The sequence below is a fragment of the Corvus brachyrhynchos genome, unplaced genomic scaffold (assembly GCF_000691975.1).
Source record: "Corvus brachyrhynchos isolate BGI_N302 unplaced genomic scaffold, ASM69197v1 scaffold258, whole genome shotgun sequence".
NCBI lineage: Eukaryota > Metazoa > Chordata > Aves > Passeriformes > Corvidae > Corvus > Corvus brachyrhynchos.
Window position 1 is genome coordinate 2,280,504 of NW_008240122.1, and position 18,078 is coordinate 2,298,581.

Genomic DNA, 18,078 nt, shown 5'->3' on the forward strand with positions numbered 1-18,078 from the left:
GCGGCTGCCAGCGCACCCAGAGCGCCCGGGCCCCACCCCCCCCATGGGGCCCCCAGCCACCTGTCCCAGCACTGGAAACGAGAGAGAGAGCTGTGGGGGGGTTGTCTATTCTTAAGTGTGGATCACAGAGGTGGTCACAACTTTAAGTGGCTTAAAGAATTGTCCATATTCAAACTGGCCAGCTGATAGGTTCTGTCAGGTCATGGGGAAAGCTGTAAGCCCTCCTTTATGAGAACATCACTTCTGGGACTATGGTAGCTAACCCATGACAGTAGCTCACACAAGGAGCACCACTTAAGACTAATGACAGGGGAAATTATGGGAGAACCAGAGGAATAGGTGCCATTAATGTGGTCAAGCTGTGTTATTCTTGTTCACATTTAAACAGCCTTTAATTAGTTTGACCACAGCTTCAAGATCATTCTTCAAAGTCTTTTGTGTTCCTGAAAGCAAATCCCTTTTAAAAGGATGCCTAGGAGGGAAAATAGGGCAACCTTTTGAACACTTCTTGAGATGAAGCTTACTCTCGGCTGGCTACAGAGTGCCCGCCAGCTCCAGGCTGCTGTGGGGTGCAATCACCCTGTGGGCTGAGTGGCTGCCTCTTCTGGACCTAGTGCCTGAGGAAGTGTTCATCCTGATCTGCTCAGGGTGGTAGATCTAAGACACACTTGATCCTACTTGTGCTTTAGCTCATTCCCATCCTGCAGTGAAATGGAGGAATTGTGGCGGAAGCAGTGTTGTTTCTGGCACAGGAACAGCTCCTTGAGTTCCTTATCCACTGAGTTCTTTGTGGTGTGAAGTACATATTATGTAAAGTTCTTGGGGTTTAGGATGTGGCGTGCAGGATTAATAGGGCTGGACATTCCTAACCTAGGGCATTTTTTAGTATTTAAAGGTTTCTGTTTTCTAATTCATGCTTTTTCAATAAAAACACAGTTATCAGATCAGAAACTTGGTTTCTTCTTTGTTTATTGATCCAGAAATAGACTGAAGACATAACTATGGTTTTATGAAGGAAATCTAAAATTAATCACAATATTATAAAGGAGTTTATTTGATCTGTCTTGTATTACTGTTCCACATTTTATTCTGTTATGTCCAGGCCAAAAGAACACTAGAGGACTGTTGTTCTTGATTATTCCTAAATCAGCAAAAAGAAATAATTGTTTGGCATTTAAAGCCATCAACTTTGACTTCCTTGAGACTGTGTGGTATATACTATAAGATTCTTTAACTCAGTAGTAGAAGTCTGGATTTATCTTAATTATCCCTCTTCTGGCTAGACAAAAAACACATATCAGATGTGCCCTTTGACAGTGATGCCCAGTGTTTGAAATAATCAATGGTGCCATAAAATTATTGTGTAAACTTGTAAACTTCAAATAATTTGTTCAATTTTTTTTGTTCTTCAGGAGAGTCTACAAGCTGTTATTAAGGTTTGCTTTTGCCTGTCACCATGTACATCAATTAGCAATAGCTTCATGATGCACTAAATGTGACATCCGTGCAACTGTAGCAAGATTCAGAATAAATTCTTGGTTTTCTGATGCTTTCATGCACCAGCTAACTGTTACATAATAATCATGAAAACTAAAAATTCTGGCTAGCATTCAGGCTCTCAGGGGGGATGAAATATTTTAGTCCTGAACAGTGGCAGTTCTGCCATTTACTCTGGGCTTGTCCAGGAGAGTATATATATGTATATGTAAGAATATGGAGCTCCTAGATTTCAAATGTATCCTTTATGATCCTATTAGTAGTTCATGCTTAGGATGTTGTTTGCAGAAATTTCTCATTATATTATTGCATTTTCACTGTTTTCCTACTCAAATATTGTCAGAGAGAAAAATTATTTATTTTTTTAAATTATTTTTTAAAGTAGGATAGACTCTGTAAACATGCGATTGTGAGGGAGGGCAGACATACTTTCTGTGAAATCTTGCAGATTAATTATTTCAGACAGCTCACCTGTCACTTTAATAGGCATCTGTTAAGTAAGGAAAAACACATTTTTCCTTTTTGGCTGCTATGAGAGAGGTCAGGAACAGAATAATTGATGCTTTATGATGCAACTTTTTAAAGGGTTTTTTCATAATAAAGGCAAAACCCATCTGTAACTGCAGAACAAAGTATAAAAAGTCAGTCTTTGTATAAACTCTGATGATCTACCCATAGTTGGTCTATTGCAGTGACTAGAAAGCAGAAAATAATGGCAACAATAAAAATCACTACGCAAAAAAAAAAAAAGTTCTTGGCAGCAAGTTTTCATAGGCAGCTTGCCAGTATCCTGATTCAGTGTTTATGGGAACATCTTGAAATGACTCCCAAATTAATGACTGTATCTTCCATCACTACAGTCTGATGTCTGAACATGAGGAGAAATAAACAATAGTTAATGATCTGGAAGCTGCTGGCAGTTACTCTATTAGTTCTGGTTCTTATTTTCACTTACTAACAGCAAACTGTTCTCATCAGATGTTTGTCTTTGAAAAACATATGCAATGGAAAATTGCACCTCAGATTGCTATCCATTCTACAGTCTCTTTCACCGGGACAGTTTCACACACAGTGAAATTATTTCATTTTGATTTCATAGCTACATGGTTTAGAGATCAAAATAGACACTGTTTCATGTTTTGTTTTGTTTTGCTTTTTTTACTGAGAGACCCTAGGCACCTGAACATACTGTACTGTAGGGTTTCCATGTAAACTCAGTGGGGATACATGCCCAACTGTACCAAAAAGATTTTTCCTGCCCAATATCATTGGCCAGGCCAAGCTGCTGGGGAGAGGCAATTAGATTTTTATGCAAAGCAGGCAGATGATAAATTGCCATAAGATTTGTGATTTTTCATTTCACATTGAGTGTGCATGTATGATGTGAAGGACTTCTGTTACATTAGCTGTAAACACTAAATCAGGTTTTTGCTTTTTGTCCTTTTCGTTTATTTGGAAATGAATATATTGTTTTGCTGGATAATGTCAGAAATTTGGTTTTTTACGAGCTTTTGCAGGCTCATACACTATGTAATTGAATGCAGTTAAGATCCATGTGATAGATTTCACAATCATGTGATAAATGTTTTCAAAGTCAACTCTGTATTACATAATTCTAACACTGGAACCAAGCTTCTACAGGTCCCTTAGCAACTTCATAGGCTCACGTGTTTCTGCAGCAGCGATTTTATTTTTGCAAACGAACATTCTGTAGCAGCTAGGGACATAGGACTGGAAGGATGCCTTCATTTTTCAAGCCCAGAACCTGGGTGCTAGAGGCACCATGTTAAATAAATCTTTCCCTGTATTTGCAGTGCTGCATTTTAAGATTTCTTTTTTCCTTTCCTGCCTTCCTAAATGTGAAACCCTTACTCTTCCTCGGGGAGCAAGAAAAAGCTTTCATTGCCCTAAACATAAAGGCTGCAGCTTTTTCTAGTATCCTTTTGGTCAAGGGGAGAGAGCAAGTGCTTCACATTGTCCTTCCTCTTCAAAATATCTATTTCTACTCCTTCAAGAAATAACATTGATTTGCATTATCCTGGGTCTAATATTCTGCATAATTTGATTTAAAAGTTTCTTATCTGAAGGTCTCACATATCCAATTAAACATCCCTTCTACTGAACAAGCTTCATTATGACTTCTTCTACTGAAAGATTAGAGCTGCTGTCATGTTGTATTGAGAAATACAAGAGTATATTTTGTCTTCATGGTGCAATGGACTTCATGTCCACATGGTGTCATAGAGAAGTTCTAGAAGCCTTCATTTAGGATAATTTGAAAAATGCATCATTGCTATGTGCAATTTAGACTTCTCCAGCTAAGACTGATGAAAATCTTTCTGCATTAGGATATAGTAGCTTCTTATATGCTTTTGAGTCCTAAATCTATTTGCTGCCTTACTCTATAATTGCTCTCATTCCAGCTGATCTTAATCACTTCCCTTACTTCTCCTCAGAGAACTGATACTATTTTTCTAGCTACATTATGAGTTACATCTCTGATGATATGCTACAAACACTGCTGGGGTGGTTGAAGAAATTGCTAAGTAACTTAGAGAAATGTGCCTTTTTTCTGTCTTAAGTATTAGTTTTGCTTCTTTGAATGGCATTTACTGAAATATGCATATCAGGTGTCATCTTCAAGATTTATTCCTGAGCTTGAGAACCCTCACAGGCATCTTCCTTGCAAGCACAGTTAATGATCTCCCAATCCATTTCAGTTTCAGAATTTCAGAACTGTGGTATTAGTATATCTAGTTCCACAAAAAAATACAGACTATTTACAGGAAGCTTCCAACATAAAAAAATGGTTTTCATAACAGTGGCTGCTGAGTTTCAGGTGAACATGTATTATTAAACTTTATTCAAAGTGCAGTTTAGGAAGTAAAAATAGAGTTCCAATGGGGACAATTTTAACCATTGCATGTTGAGTCTGGATAAAAATTTACCCTGTGTGAATTCATTGAAATACAACTATTTATTGTCATTGAATAAAGGTAAATCTTCACATGAAAGAAATTAGCCTGGACCTTCATATGGATGAAAAATATTGTATTAGGAAAGGTCTCTTACAGATAGTCTAGCAAAAAATGAAATTAACTTTTTTAAGAGTCAACAATTATAGTTTCAGGTGTAGAGGAATGTTCATGGAATTACAGCAGCTTGCCAGACCACAAAAACTTTCCCATTCTCCGGTTGTGCTCTGTGTTAGCCATAGGAGAAGCAGCAAGGTGCAGCCAGACCTGCAGCTGGGTTTAGAAGAGAACTGTCTCTCAAGTTTGGCACATTGAAGTCAGCTGCAATCACAGCAATATCATTCAGTACCTCTACTTTCTTGTACCTTGTGCTGGAAACTATTAGGGTAGATGTGCTATAGATGGTCTCCTTAGCAGAAATACTGTGTTCTACAGCCATAAATACATCCTAGTCTGCAGTTCTGTTCTTTCATCTAACCTGCTTATATCAACTTTATCCATTTATGCTTCAGACTGTACTTGGCAGTGATCTCAAAGGCAAGTAGGAAACTGCACAGTTTACTGCTTGACTTCTGTACTGCTTGATTCCTGTAGGAAATAAACTTTTCTTAGGAAATCACTTTCCAGGCATAAACACATTCTTTTTACCCTGATTGATTTATGGTAAAGAGTATTCAGGATGATGCCTTAGGTTTTAACTATGATATTTTTCAAATCCTGTACTGCCTAGCGTGTAACTCTGAAGTTTCTTGTAGCCTGTTAACTTCTGCTCTCTCGTGGTAGGTAGACATGACAAAGCCTCTCCAGGCCTGCTCTCCAAGGACACTCAGTCCATCCTAGGCCCAAAAAGTATAAACCAAAAACCTCTAAAGGGGGAGCAAGCTTGGGGAAATTACATCATTAACCGAAGCTTTAATTGGAGAATTAACCCAGATATGCAAATGAACTAAGCTTATAAAAGTGTGAAGATCTTGTGACCTGCCATCCATCTTAGGATCCATCTTGGCAGTAGCCTCTGGCTCCCTGGGGTGTACCTTTGAAGGCCCTTTGAATAAATACTTACCTTTATTCCCTTATTCCTGTCTAGTCTCTGTTTTTAGGTGGCCACTTCAGGCATCAAGAATACCAGATTTTGGTATTCTGCTCTGGAGCTAAGAATATGCATTTGCACTTTCACCTGGTTTCAAACCAGAGCTTATTTTCAGTTGGACCAGTTGCAAATAAATGCAAGTAGGTATTTAGGGATTGTGAAGAAGAAGAAGGAAGAAGATGCAAGAATACCTGGATATGATGCTACTTTGTACATTAACAGTTCCAAAGACAGGTCTGCCTTAGCTGATCTGCTCCTCATTCCATGTCTTTGAGTAGATGTTCTATCTTTTCTATTGATGATTAGGTGCAGGACTCAAAATTAAATATCAATGTTAGGAAACATGAGCTGGTATTCCACGTTAGGAAACATGAGCTGGTGTCCCACATGAAGAGATGGTTTTGTAATATAGATGCAGTAGAATTGCTCTGATTATGGTCAGAGATGATTTTTAACTTATAACTCACATTAATGACTTTTTCCTAAAGTACAATGGAAGGGAAAAACAGATGGGTTTTTTTTAGTCCAGAGGAAAGCCAGAGATTTTTCTATTTTTTTAATATATCCAGAGTAAAGATCACTCTGGATAAGCCTCACATGAAAGTATTTGCAGGGAAAAATGTGCACTCACTTTTCAAGTTTAAGAATTAAAAATCAAAAAGAACAAATTATGGCCCATTAAAAGAAAAATCTATTTCCATTTTCTTATACCTGGAAGCCATACTTGGATGTAGGAACCATGGACAAATGTAGGTTAATGCCATTCTACCCATTTCACAGAATGGCTGTAGAAATGGCATCAAAATTAGACAAATACTCTTAGATTTTTGAGGTATGAAACATCTGCTTGGATCTTCTGCCTAACACAGGTGAAACAAGCTTGCTTACTGTCTGACACAAAGAGTCAAGACCTTCTGTTTAAGTTGCAACAAATCTGTCTCTAAAATGCCAAACTATTTGAAAATTGTGGCTGGTGAACTATCTGCTGTGTGGTTTTAGGATTTTAAATAGCCATGTTTTTGAAATGTGTCTCTCATTGCTGGTTTTTGTTTGATGACTGGCTGTATTAGCCCTTTCTCTGCTGTCTGGAGAGCTGTGGACCATTAGAAATTTCCTCTTTCTTAGCCTCATTACTGCTTTTGGGTTTTAGCTTGCAATTTTGACAGTGCCAGAATGCCCCCCACCTACCAGGCTGCTTCATTGCTCTAAACACTCGGGAGGCATTCACCAGTCACCTCTGCACTCTTTGTTGACAAGGAGCTTTAAGGAAAACCTTGATTACTGTTAATAAGAAGTACTTTGAACTTCTACAAGATCTGCTTAAGTTTGGCCATAAATATCCCATTCAATATTAGAACAGCACAAGAGACTGTGCAAACATTAAAGAGTATTTTTTTTTGCATCAAACAATTTTCCCAGTGTATAATTATGCAATTATTTAGGTAATAAAGTTTTAAGCTGGTACATGCCTGTAACTTCCTTATACTTTTTCTATTAAACAAAGTGCCCTTAAGCATTTCACTTTTGTTTTATACTCACTTCATTTCCCAGAATAATTAAAGCTTAGTCATTCCTTATAATGTCATACAGGTAGGAACATAGGCCTGATTTACAATCACAAAGATAGAGCCAGGCAGTACTTTGAGTCTGCTGTTGTGAGAGTAACGAGTTTTCAACAAAAATTCTCAACTTTCTGCATTACATAATACAAGAAATCAAAAACTTAGTGTCAGAACATGTCAGAGTTCTAGTTGTGTAAAGACATATTAAATCTCCTGATTTCAATAAAAAAAATGAGGTTACACCAGCTAAGCATCGGGGTCTATGCATTCAAGATAAGCCCCTATTGTATAAGCAAACAGTACTACATCACCTATCATGAAGGAAGGCTGAGACAGATTAATAGGGTCACAATGTTCTTTATTTACCTGTTTTATGAGACCAGAATTTTCAAGCCTTAATGTTTGCAGGCAATGCATGAGTGCCTGCTGCAGAGCTTGCTCTGATGTTTATAATGATTGCAGGAATCCCAGTGCAGGGCTTTGGTTCATGCAAGTCCCAAAGGCAGCTTTCTAGTTTCATTTTGCTTTTTTCTTTAGACTCTGATAACATTCTTTCAGGGTTCCCTCTTACATTGCACAGCTATCTTGAAGCTTATCTAGTACCGATCTGTGTCATTTAGGAAACGTTGCTTTCATCTGGGAACTAATAATATTCAGTCAGTGTGTGCCATTCATAACTAAATAGCCTCTGCTCTTCATTGTTCTTTTAATTAATGATTGTTGATTGGTTTGACTTGCTGCACATTGTTGCAAGGCATGATCAAAGAAAATCCAAGATTAATCTGCTAAACTAGATGTCAGATTAGTAAATTCCTCTGTGCTATTACAGAGATTTTTCTCCCTCAGTAAAGGCCTGTCAGTGGATGATGGCTTTGCTATACCTCTGACAGGTCAGTCCAAAGGTCAGTCCCTGAAAACATGCATACATTAATGCACTAAAGCGTGATGAGTCATTTATAGCCAGTTCATAACTCCAAGCACTCTCTTCATGAATGTTATTCAGGCACCACTGAGAAAAAGATCATGCACTTTGGTTGCTTTTGAATACAGATGAAGAAAACATTTATACCCTATCATGTTGTGAATACATGTAGGTTTTTCTCAGGTCAGTGGTGGAATCAATCAGTGTAGTAAGCCTGAGAATAGTGTGTTGTGAGTGTCGTTTCATCAGCTGGCATATCTCCCTTACTTCTGTGTAACCCCTTTAGACAGAAGTTGATTGACTATGAGAAGTACTGGACTTCCATTTAAAGTAATAAACAGGGAGCTGAAGCCTCAGTCATTAACTTTCACAAATATCACTACAGTCACTGGTATTTATTAATCTAATTTTCTCCACTTATAAACTCTTCATAAAAGGCAACCCCAAAAAAAACCCAACCCAAAATGCCCAGTAGCAAAAGACATAGGCCCACTAGTGTTCACATAACTGTTTTATTTACGGACTTTTGGTGCAGCTTTCCTGGGTACCCTTAGTTACTCCTTGGCTTCACAAGGACATCTTGCAGTCTGGGATTGTCAGGCCTTGCTGGATAGCAGATAGACTGGATTTCAGCTGCTTCTGATCCTGTGGCACAGCTGCTTTCATCTGCCTTGGCATGCCAGAAATCCTTCTTTTCCCTGTCTGCCACTTCATTAGCCACTGCAGTGATGGCATTTAGCTCTTAGCCAGAAAGCAGAGAGTTTGAGCTTAAACACAGTCCTTCTGCTTAATAGCTCAAAGATGTTCATATGGATCTCCTGTTTTCATCCTTTCATTGATAACATCTGCATCCCAGTGCTGGAAGCTATTGGTTGAGATGAAGGATTGCAGTAAATTTCCCCAGTGACATAGATGGACTGGGTCAACTGGGCTTCTTTCCTCTGCTTTATGAAATGCTTCCTTATCTCCAGAAATAATACCTCTTTAGCAGAAGAAAATAAATAGATACATTTCAGGCTGGTCCATTGGGGCCTTCCATTTGTCTCATTTTGACCATGTATCAACAGAATGATTCTCTGTTTTGGCCTCTTCCCCAGTGCAATGGTTTTCATGGTGCTGCCATGTGCTTTTGCTGGTAGATCTCTGCCACAAAACTAACTTCAACTAATTGTGCTTAAATTTAAGGTTGTTCTTTTTAAACTTTTCTTTTTCTCACTTCTAAAAACTTTTTCTTCTTTTTTTGTTTTCTTTTTTCATTTTTTTCTTTTTCCTTTCAGTTTTTCTTTTTTTTTTTTTTTTTTAATGAGTGCTTCTGTTTCATACCATTGTTATTTCCAGCAGTCAGGATAAGCAGTGATCTCAGATATTTATAATTTAAGAGAGCCTATGTGAGTAATCAAAGGAAGGTTACAGAGTTCACCTGTGCTCATCACTGTATCTTTTGAGTTGGTTTGTGTTCAGTTAGGGAAATCTTGTACTGATTCTGCACATAATTCAGTATTTGAAATGCACAGTGTTCTTCCCTAACTGATTTTGCTATTAGTTCATCACATGTGGTCAGCAGATTAAATATAATTGTTTCTATTAAATGACCATAAAATGTTTACTCTTCAGTTTAAAGGCCAAGGAAGAAAAGCTTCTAGCTCAGGATCTGTCAAGTTACAGTCCTCAGTTGTCTTTTAAACCACTACAGTTGTTAATTTTTCCTCCTACTTATTGAAGGATTTCTGGACATGTTTATTTTTACAGCCTAATTAGCTTTCTTCCATGAATAAAAGGTGTTTTCTAAAACATTCTAGTAGGCAAGGGATTTATAAAGTGGCAGAAATCTCATAAAACAGATATGTCTTTTTTGTATGGGAATGGATGGCTCAGGCTGTTATTGAAGGGACTCTGTATTTGGAAAAGTGGAAAAGAAGTTACCATTACTTTAATGTTTTTAACTTATTGAAAATTTATTTAATTATAGAGGTTGTTTCTCCAGACAATTGTTGATTCTCTGCTGGGACATAACTATCTGTGGTTTTGTTTGTTGCGTGTCCACAGTAAAGAAGATTTAGCTCATTCTAAAGCTGGGAAAAGAGCAGTATTATTTCCTGACTTATATTTTTTAACAAGCCACAGTATTTCCACAGGCCATAGTACTTAAATGCTCCAAGGATAGTATATGGTTTCCTGTAAATCTGCAAACTGAACTGAGGTCATTTTGCACCTGAACTTTTCCAGGCATGTCAGCAGATTGCTGTAGTTTCCTTAAGACAAAAGAAAAAGCAGAGCAGCTGAAAATAATTAATATTGAACTTGACACATCAAAAATGTCATTTGTCACTTGTGATTAAAGCCTTTATCTTTAGTTCTATTTTTATATTCATCATAGGTCTCCCTTAGCTATCATTAGGCTCCACATGGTTGGAGTTAGCCTGACCTTTGATCCATCACCACAGACAAAGGGATCTGTTGCTGCTAAATTGGAGCCCCTGCTAGTCAGCAACAGTACAGATCAACAAATGTAAGCTTGGTTAATAATGATCATCTTAGCTCCTCCGCTTGATTTTTAAGTCTGTGTGGTTAATGTAGACGCTGCTCTGGAAAAGAAAGTTTAGATTAATAACAAAATTTAGCAATAGGAATTTACATTGTAGTTATTCAATCTGATGTGAAAAATAAAGATCGTTTAAGTGATCTATATTTTTAGTATACTCCTACACTATTCAGTTGTGAGAAAACAGAGAGTGATAGTGTTACAAACTTTCTACTGTTTTTCTCATTCCTCTGAAGCCTTCCAGCAGTTTGCTGACTGTCACAGATACTGTGGTCCCTTATTTTCTAAGAACAGCGAACTGAAATGTTTAAGCTGTTACTGTCCTAGCCCACCATTGTCCTGCCACCACATTACTGTCTTGTATATTGTTGTAAACCCATTCTGACATACTGCACACAAACTGAAGAAATCCTTAAAAATATAAGAAATTAATCTTTTCATTATTAGCTATGTCTTTTTTTTTCCACATGGGCATGTGTAGCTGAAAAGCAGCAATATTTTTATGGGTGACCATAAGTGATGTCTTTCCAGAAGCAAACCATTTTTTAATTCACTGTTTAGTCACACAGAAAGACTCACACTGCAGCACTAAGTCACATTGCCTATTGATTAAACTAATTTCAGGATCTCAGTTAAAGCCAGATGATGTGTTTTGTGGTACAGTTTATTGTGGATGTGATGTGAAACTGGTTCCTGACCCTGTGTGCTTGCTGAATCGCCTTCCACAATAATAAAATCCTAAACCAAGCCCTAGTTTGGTCTCTGGTAAATAAAGCTCCCTTGTGAATAGAGTGAAGACTATTAGATTTGTAGTCCTATTAGTATTTTTGTGGTAACAACTTCATTATTCTAAGGTCATTAACACACTTCCTCTTTTACTGCAAGTGATTGTGGGTTAAAGTCATTATTTTAGGCATCTACATTTAGTTTATCAACATCTAATCATAAATAGCCTGCAGTTTCTGGAAGCTGGAACAATAGCTATCTGAGGGTTATTATCCAGGAGACCATTTCCCCACCCCTCCCACTGGCTTCAGCAAACACCTCCATGCCTGAAGCACTGTTTACTGTGGAAGTGTTGATGACTAAAACTCTGAATCTGAGCATTTAATGACTGAAAATACCATTGTGTTTCCTTGATGTGCATAAGCACAGGTGCTATTTTTTCAGCAGTTACCCTTGCACTGAACCACATAGTTTGCCCCTTGCTATAAGGTGCCTAATATAAGGATATTAGGCTGAATCACCCTGTCCTTTGGCTTCAACAATTAAATCATTTACTCTTGTTTTAGGTTAATTTTGGTTGATTGTAAATAGGCTTCAGTATCAAATATTCCTCACTGAAATTTCCAAATTTTCAGTGTCAAATTTTTCAGTGTCAAATTGGAATCTCACATCAAATTTTCTCATTGATGTGTCTCCAATTCTTCTTGTTTAAAAGGGAGACAGTTAGCACTGATACAGGAAAAACTGAAAAATATTTCTGTGTGGCTTCTAGTTTGTTTGTTTGTTTGTTTATGACTTTCTGAATCTGTGTTTCTGTGCAGCACCTTCTCCCTTTATTTGTGTACTCATTTCTTTGAGAACACTGTTTTGAGCAAATCAGTGTATCAGTCAGTATTCCACCACCACTTCCTGTATCAAGGCAAATAACTTGGTAGGAATGCACGAGGTCTAGTTTAATCTTCAGGTATCCCAAAGAAAGCCAGTGAGAATTTAGAGTGAGGGTAAAAAAATACAGGTTTCTGATACATCATAATCGTGTAAGAGCATTTTAAAACACTTTTAGTAATGTGTTCAAAATCCTATAGGGCTTCTGTCATTCGCTTCAGTAGACCAGGCCTTTTCTGACTTTTTTTTTTAATTTATTTTTTCATTTAGAGCTCTCTTTTCATAGCCTGGTCCCACAGCCCTCACAAAACCATAGGATTTCTTCAGTAATGATCCTGCACTTTCAAATATTACAACATGAGAAAGGTTCTCCTTCAGTGAGGAAAATGCTGTACACCTGGATGGAGAATGAACTGAAGATTTCAATAACAGACCCTAATCCCATCCTAATTCTTTCCCTTGCTTCTGTGTCCTGGTTTTCAATTTGTAGTTGTTATGTTTTTTAATGAAAAATCAGTAGTGGCAATAGCTATTTGACAAAATGGAATTTCTCAACACTCTGAGATATTTGAGTTTTTATTAATGAGATTTGTAAAATCAAGTTATTTTTATAAATAACATTTCCTCTGTGCACTTCACTCTTTTTCCCCGAAAAAACTTTACAAAAAAATCAAAAATAAACAGCTTCTTGTCACAGTTATCTCTCCTGCATTTTGGATAGTTTAATGGTTTACCCTTGTAGACCCACGGCGATTGTTTCTACTCTCTGTGTAGTAGTGCCACAAAACCCAGATAACTCTCCATTATTTCAGATATATTTCCATAAAAGTGAAGGGAAATTCCAGTTCATTTTTTGTCACTGTAGGTCTTAAGTTTATTGCAACAAACATAATTTTTAAATTATTATTTTAAAATTTTTATTAGGTGTTTTGCCCGTTCCCTGCTTCTGTGAGGTCAGTGCTGGCCAGTGAGACCATTGGAGAAATAAGGTACAATTTGACATATTATTATTCTCTAGAGGGTGGTGTACTCTGAGTTTATGTTGTTTTATACTTAGCAAATATAACTGCGTAGGCAAGTTATTAAGGAGAAAAAATCTAAGTAAAAAGAGAATGGACATAGGGTATAATTCCCAACCTTTCCACTTTTACCAATGTTAGGCCTTATACAAAGATATTTGCTATGTTTTCAGCTGTTAAGCTATGGTTGCTACAAATGTTATGCAAAGAATCACATCATAATCAGAAAACCAGCTAAGCAATTGGTTTTACAATTTTCATCATATTCTTATTATTCAGGTACAGCAAGAAGTCAAAATGAACCTAAAAGTTGTCTTTTGTAAAACACCTCTTACCTCTTTGCTTCCCTCCTGGTCCCCAGCGGCAACAATGGGAAGAGAAGTTAAGAAATATTATCTAAAGAATGAAATATGAAGTTTTCTCTCATAAACAGCAGAGTTTGTTTGAAGTCACACACGGTTGCACTCCACACATGTAAATGTGCTTAGCGTTTATTCAGCTTTGGAAGTGTCATTCCAGTTTCATACCAATAAAACTGTTCACTGCGCACTGGTGATTTTTAAAACGAACACATTTCAGTTCAATTTGTTTTGTTCTCTTCTTACTGCAAAGTGAATGTCTTCATTTTGCACTCTTTACTCCTGAGAAGAGCATTAATGTGCTGCTTTGGCAACTGGTGTTGTTAGCGAAATACAATCTCTGTTTTCACAGTGAAATTGCCAAAGTTATAAAATATTGTGCAGGCATGTCAGTCTGGAAATAGTTAAATAGGCCATTTACTGGAATATTTCATTGTGAGGGCAAGAATAAAGTGGTTTTCTAAGATGGTCAGTGGTAGCCTTCCCTGCAACAGGGCTGAGTGCCTGTGTTGGAAAGGGTGGCTGGAGCTGGTGACCAGGGCTGCATCCATGAGGTGCATCCATGCTGCAGTGCAGGCCTTTGGAGATCATTTCACTCTGTGACTGGGCCTTTTAGGTACCTTTGTAAGTGTGCTGGGCTCTGTCATGCTGCTCCTCCTAGCACTCAGCTCACAAGGGTGCTCCCCAGCATTCTCCTACCTCATGGAGTTCCACCACTGACCTTAACCCGGTTTTTTTGCACATCTGAAGGGTGGCTCTGGCTTTCAGATCTTGGATCCAACTCTGAGTGTTGTTACTAACTGTAGTGAGAAGAGAAGGAAAATTTGAAGTGTACTGGGAGATTTTATGGCCTTAGAGATTTGTGTTGCATCTTCCAAAAAAAAAAAAGAGATTGTGAGTGTATCTTATCATGCTCTTTCCAGAACAGGCTGAGCAGAATGACTGAATAACTCCACGAATAAAAAACACATTAAAACTCTACCTTCCCCCTCCCCACACTATTTCCTTCATTCCAAAAAAACTTTGATTTTATTCTGTTTGGGGTTTTTTTGGATTACAAATAGTTTTGTTTGTTTTCATTACCAAATTACAAAACAGCACTCTAATTAAACGGTTTTTACAGGAAGCAATTAAAAGACAAAATGTTTTTCTCTTGCTAGCTGGATAGTTATGTCTTGTCTGGCAAAACAGCTTGCAATGTGTATTTGTGCAGGAGGTTAAGTCTGGTGTCAGGGGTTTGCAATGACAGATACGATATGTTCCTATGGCAGTGACAGTGCCATTAAGAGAAAGATTTTTCCTGTAAATCTTTCAGTAGGTTGGGGGTTGCATTCTAAACCTCCTCAAAATACCAGGTACTAACATTTTGTGTTAAAAGTGGCTGAAAGCTCCTCAGGAAAACAGTAACAATTAGTCCCAAATACTGTTTATTATGAAGGGATTCAAAACGTTTGACTTATTCCCATATAAACTAGCTCCAGCCAGGACATTTTGGAGTCAAATTGTACTGACTCCTGAGGCCAAACACTCTATGAGTGTAAGTCACAGTAAGAACAGGGCTTGCTCAGACCCCTGTGGTCTTGTTATGGGGACTTCACAGTTTCACAGAATCTTTTTGGTTGAGATTGACTCTGATTTCTCTGAAGGGAAAAGTATCCTCTCTCACTTGTACATTTGTTCTTGTTTGTATGGAATATTCAGTAAGGTTTCACAGTTGTAAATGGAGGGTAAAAAGGGACAGGAAAGAAATTAACACCTCTGAGTGCTTCTCCTGTGAAAATACAAGATATTGCTGCTTGTAGGGCTCTATATTGCAGCAAATCCTGACCTGAATGAACTGTGCTGGCATTGAAACACGTGAGACTATCCAGTGCGCTTCCAAACTGGGAATTGTAAATCTGTCTTTTTTATAGGCCCTTTTTATATGGAAATCTCTCCTCTGTACAAACAGCTTCGGAAGCTGAGCCTTCTTCCAGAGTTCCCAGATGTTAGTGAGGTAGCTGTTGTGGGGCTGGGTCCACTTCAGCAAGCGTGCTGCGCATGGGCAGCTTGTAGGGAAAATGCATTTCTAAGCTTCCTGGAGAACATGTGGGGAAAATGAAGAGACTGAGCAGAATTCATAGGAACTAAATAAACAGCTGTATAAACTGGCATTAGGAAAGTTGATGGATATTTCTGCCTTTTATGTTTCTTTTTACAGCTTTGGTACCTAATTCTGTGCCACAGAGACCCCATAGAGGAGGTCCATCACATGAAACTGATATATATATTTTCTTCTTCTTTAAGGTCCATTTTATTTCTGTTGCAATTAAAGATCTTGCTCTTAATCTTGAGAAAACTTGGCCCAGATAAAATTTTGTTGCCTTAAGCAAATTGTCCAGCATTTAGGAATTATTGTAATTACTACAGCTGCTTAGGACTGGGAGAGAAAGCTGAAGGTAGGGTAGAAAGAATGCATCTAGGGCATAGAGAATGCATCCTCTCATAGTGAATTGAATTTTCTACCCTGAAACCTAATACTAAGCTCTTTGTCATGTTAAATTAATCCATACTATACAAGGCTCGATCAAGACTTTTTGCTCCCTATGATGTCTAGGAAGAAACCTCTGAAATTAATTTGTCATTTGAAGTGAAAATAACAACTTTCCAAGGCTCTAAACACCAAACCAAGATAACATTGTTCATATCACCTCCAGATGAGAGAAGGAATCAAGTAAAAGTAATACTTTTTACTCTTAATTGGGAAAATCTTGCTATTTGTCATGTCAATTTGATATTTTGGATGCACAGACATTATAAATTACAATGGTTTCATATATAGAAGAAGAATAGTACTTCGGATGGTGTAAATAATTGTCTTTTGAATAGAGTTGGGCTTTTTTTCCTCCTGGTTTGACAGTAAATTAGGGACAATAGGGATATTTGCCTTCAAGTCACTCTGCAAAGTAGCATTTTTCTCAACAAGTTTGTCAGGCAGGCTCTGTCGATTCATGATTTCAGACATAATGGAAGCAACGGCACAAGAAAACAAATATACATATTAGGTGCAGGGTAGTTTTGCTGGGAATTGCAGAATAGACAACATAATATAGAAAACAAAATACTAAATAAAACATTGAAACAGCCAAAGCCAGGGATTCAGAGAACAAGTAAACGTGTATTGTTCACATGGCAGTGTAATGGTATCCAGCCGTGTTAAGTAATTAACATGTACAGTCATATGAGGAATAGATGTCACTGTGGAGCTTTTATTTGTTATTCTGATTTTTATTCCATTGTGCTCTTACAGTGTTTGTTAGGGAGCACAGATGAAAGGAAAATAAAGATGAGGTTTCCTCAGGAAATGACTTTTCTTTGTCTCTTGCGGAGGTGTCTGTCCATGTGTGTCCCACCTCTTCCCCCATTTTGATACTGTATACAATGAAGCATGGCTAGTTGTGATTGAGGGAGACAAAGATTAGTGAGTCAGAAACAGTGGAAACACTGAGGGTGTTCTGGTTGGAAGATGTGTTGTCCTTTTAAGTGGAATTCGTGAGGGAAATCCTGACTTCATTGAGGTCAATGAGACTGAAAATCTATAGTCAGAACATGCTACTGTTTTCTGTTAAGGGAATAGTGTTTAAAAAAATACTGAACAGCCAATCAGCTGGTGAAACAAGGGAGAAAGACTAAACTTTTTTAGTTCACTGTTAGTTTTTGTTGGCCTCATCAGAAGATTATAGTTGCCATGTCTAATTTTACCGCAGGCAGTGGTAAAGTTAGACATGGTAACTGCAATTGTAAGACGTATTTTCTTCAGCCTTTAGCTCAAATTGATCCTCCTCAAAAAAGTAAAAGAAGGCTTATTTACCAAGGTGTGATAAAGGTGTGAAGCAAGTGCCATTGATTGCATTTAGTCTTTAACTTGTCCATACCTTCAGGAATCAGATCTTCCTGGGTGAGTGACAGACCTGTTAACTTGGAATAAGTCAGAGTTTCGGTTTTTACAAAATTTCTGGAGACTGCCCATTGCAAACATCCCAAAATACCTAAAAGTAAATATAAATGATTCCGAGAGCTCCTCACCTTACTTTCTCAGGATTGTTAGGTATGAAGGTGAAGCTGATTTAAGGGTGTTTTATCTTGGGAGTGTCACTCATTCTCATTAATTTTCTTAATTGATGCTCTTAAAAATGAAACTCTTTTCTAGAAGGACATTGAAAACAGTTATTGAAATTCAGTTATATTCCTTTTGATTTTTACCAAATGGGAAGAATCTGCTTGACTTTTGTGCAGACTGTTTTTTTCTGGTTAGTCACAGTATCTAGCTTGTTTTTGCTATGAGTTTATCAGTATTTCTAGATTATGCTACCATGTCGTGTTATTGAATACTCCCTCTTGAGTTTTTGCTTGAGTTAAAGTATATTTTAGTCTCCTCTCTAGTTCTGATTTGTCCTTCATTCTTTCATTTCAATTAAGTTCTCGTGAGATTGTTTATTTTTCTTCACAGTTCAAGACACTG

The 18,078-nt window shown here is 37.5% G+C and overlaps 1 long non-coding RNA gene across 4 annotated transcripts in view; it reads left to right on the forward strand.

Moving 5' to 3' along the window:
- Window positions 1-18,078, forward strand: part of LOC108449228 — a 320,210-nt gene that overhangs the window by 51,664 nt on the left and 250,468 nt on the right. For 3 of the 4 annotated variants that reach the window (XR_001865356.1, XR_001865358.1, XR_001865354.1), the window contains one exon: window positions 13,124-13,188. The exons of the other annotated variant lie outside the window; for it this stretch is intronic. This is a non-coding gene — a long non-coding RNA (uncharacterized LOC108449228). The remainder of the gene's footprint in view (window positions 1-13,123; window positions 13,189-18,078) is intronic. 4 annotated transcript variants of the gene reach the window in all.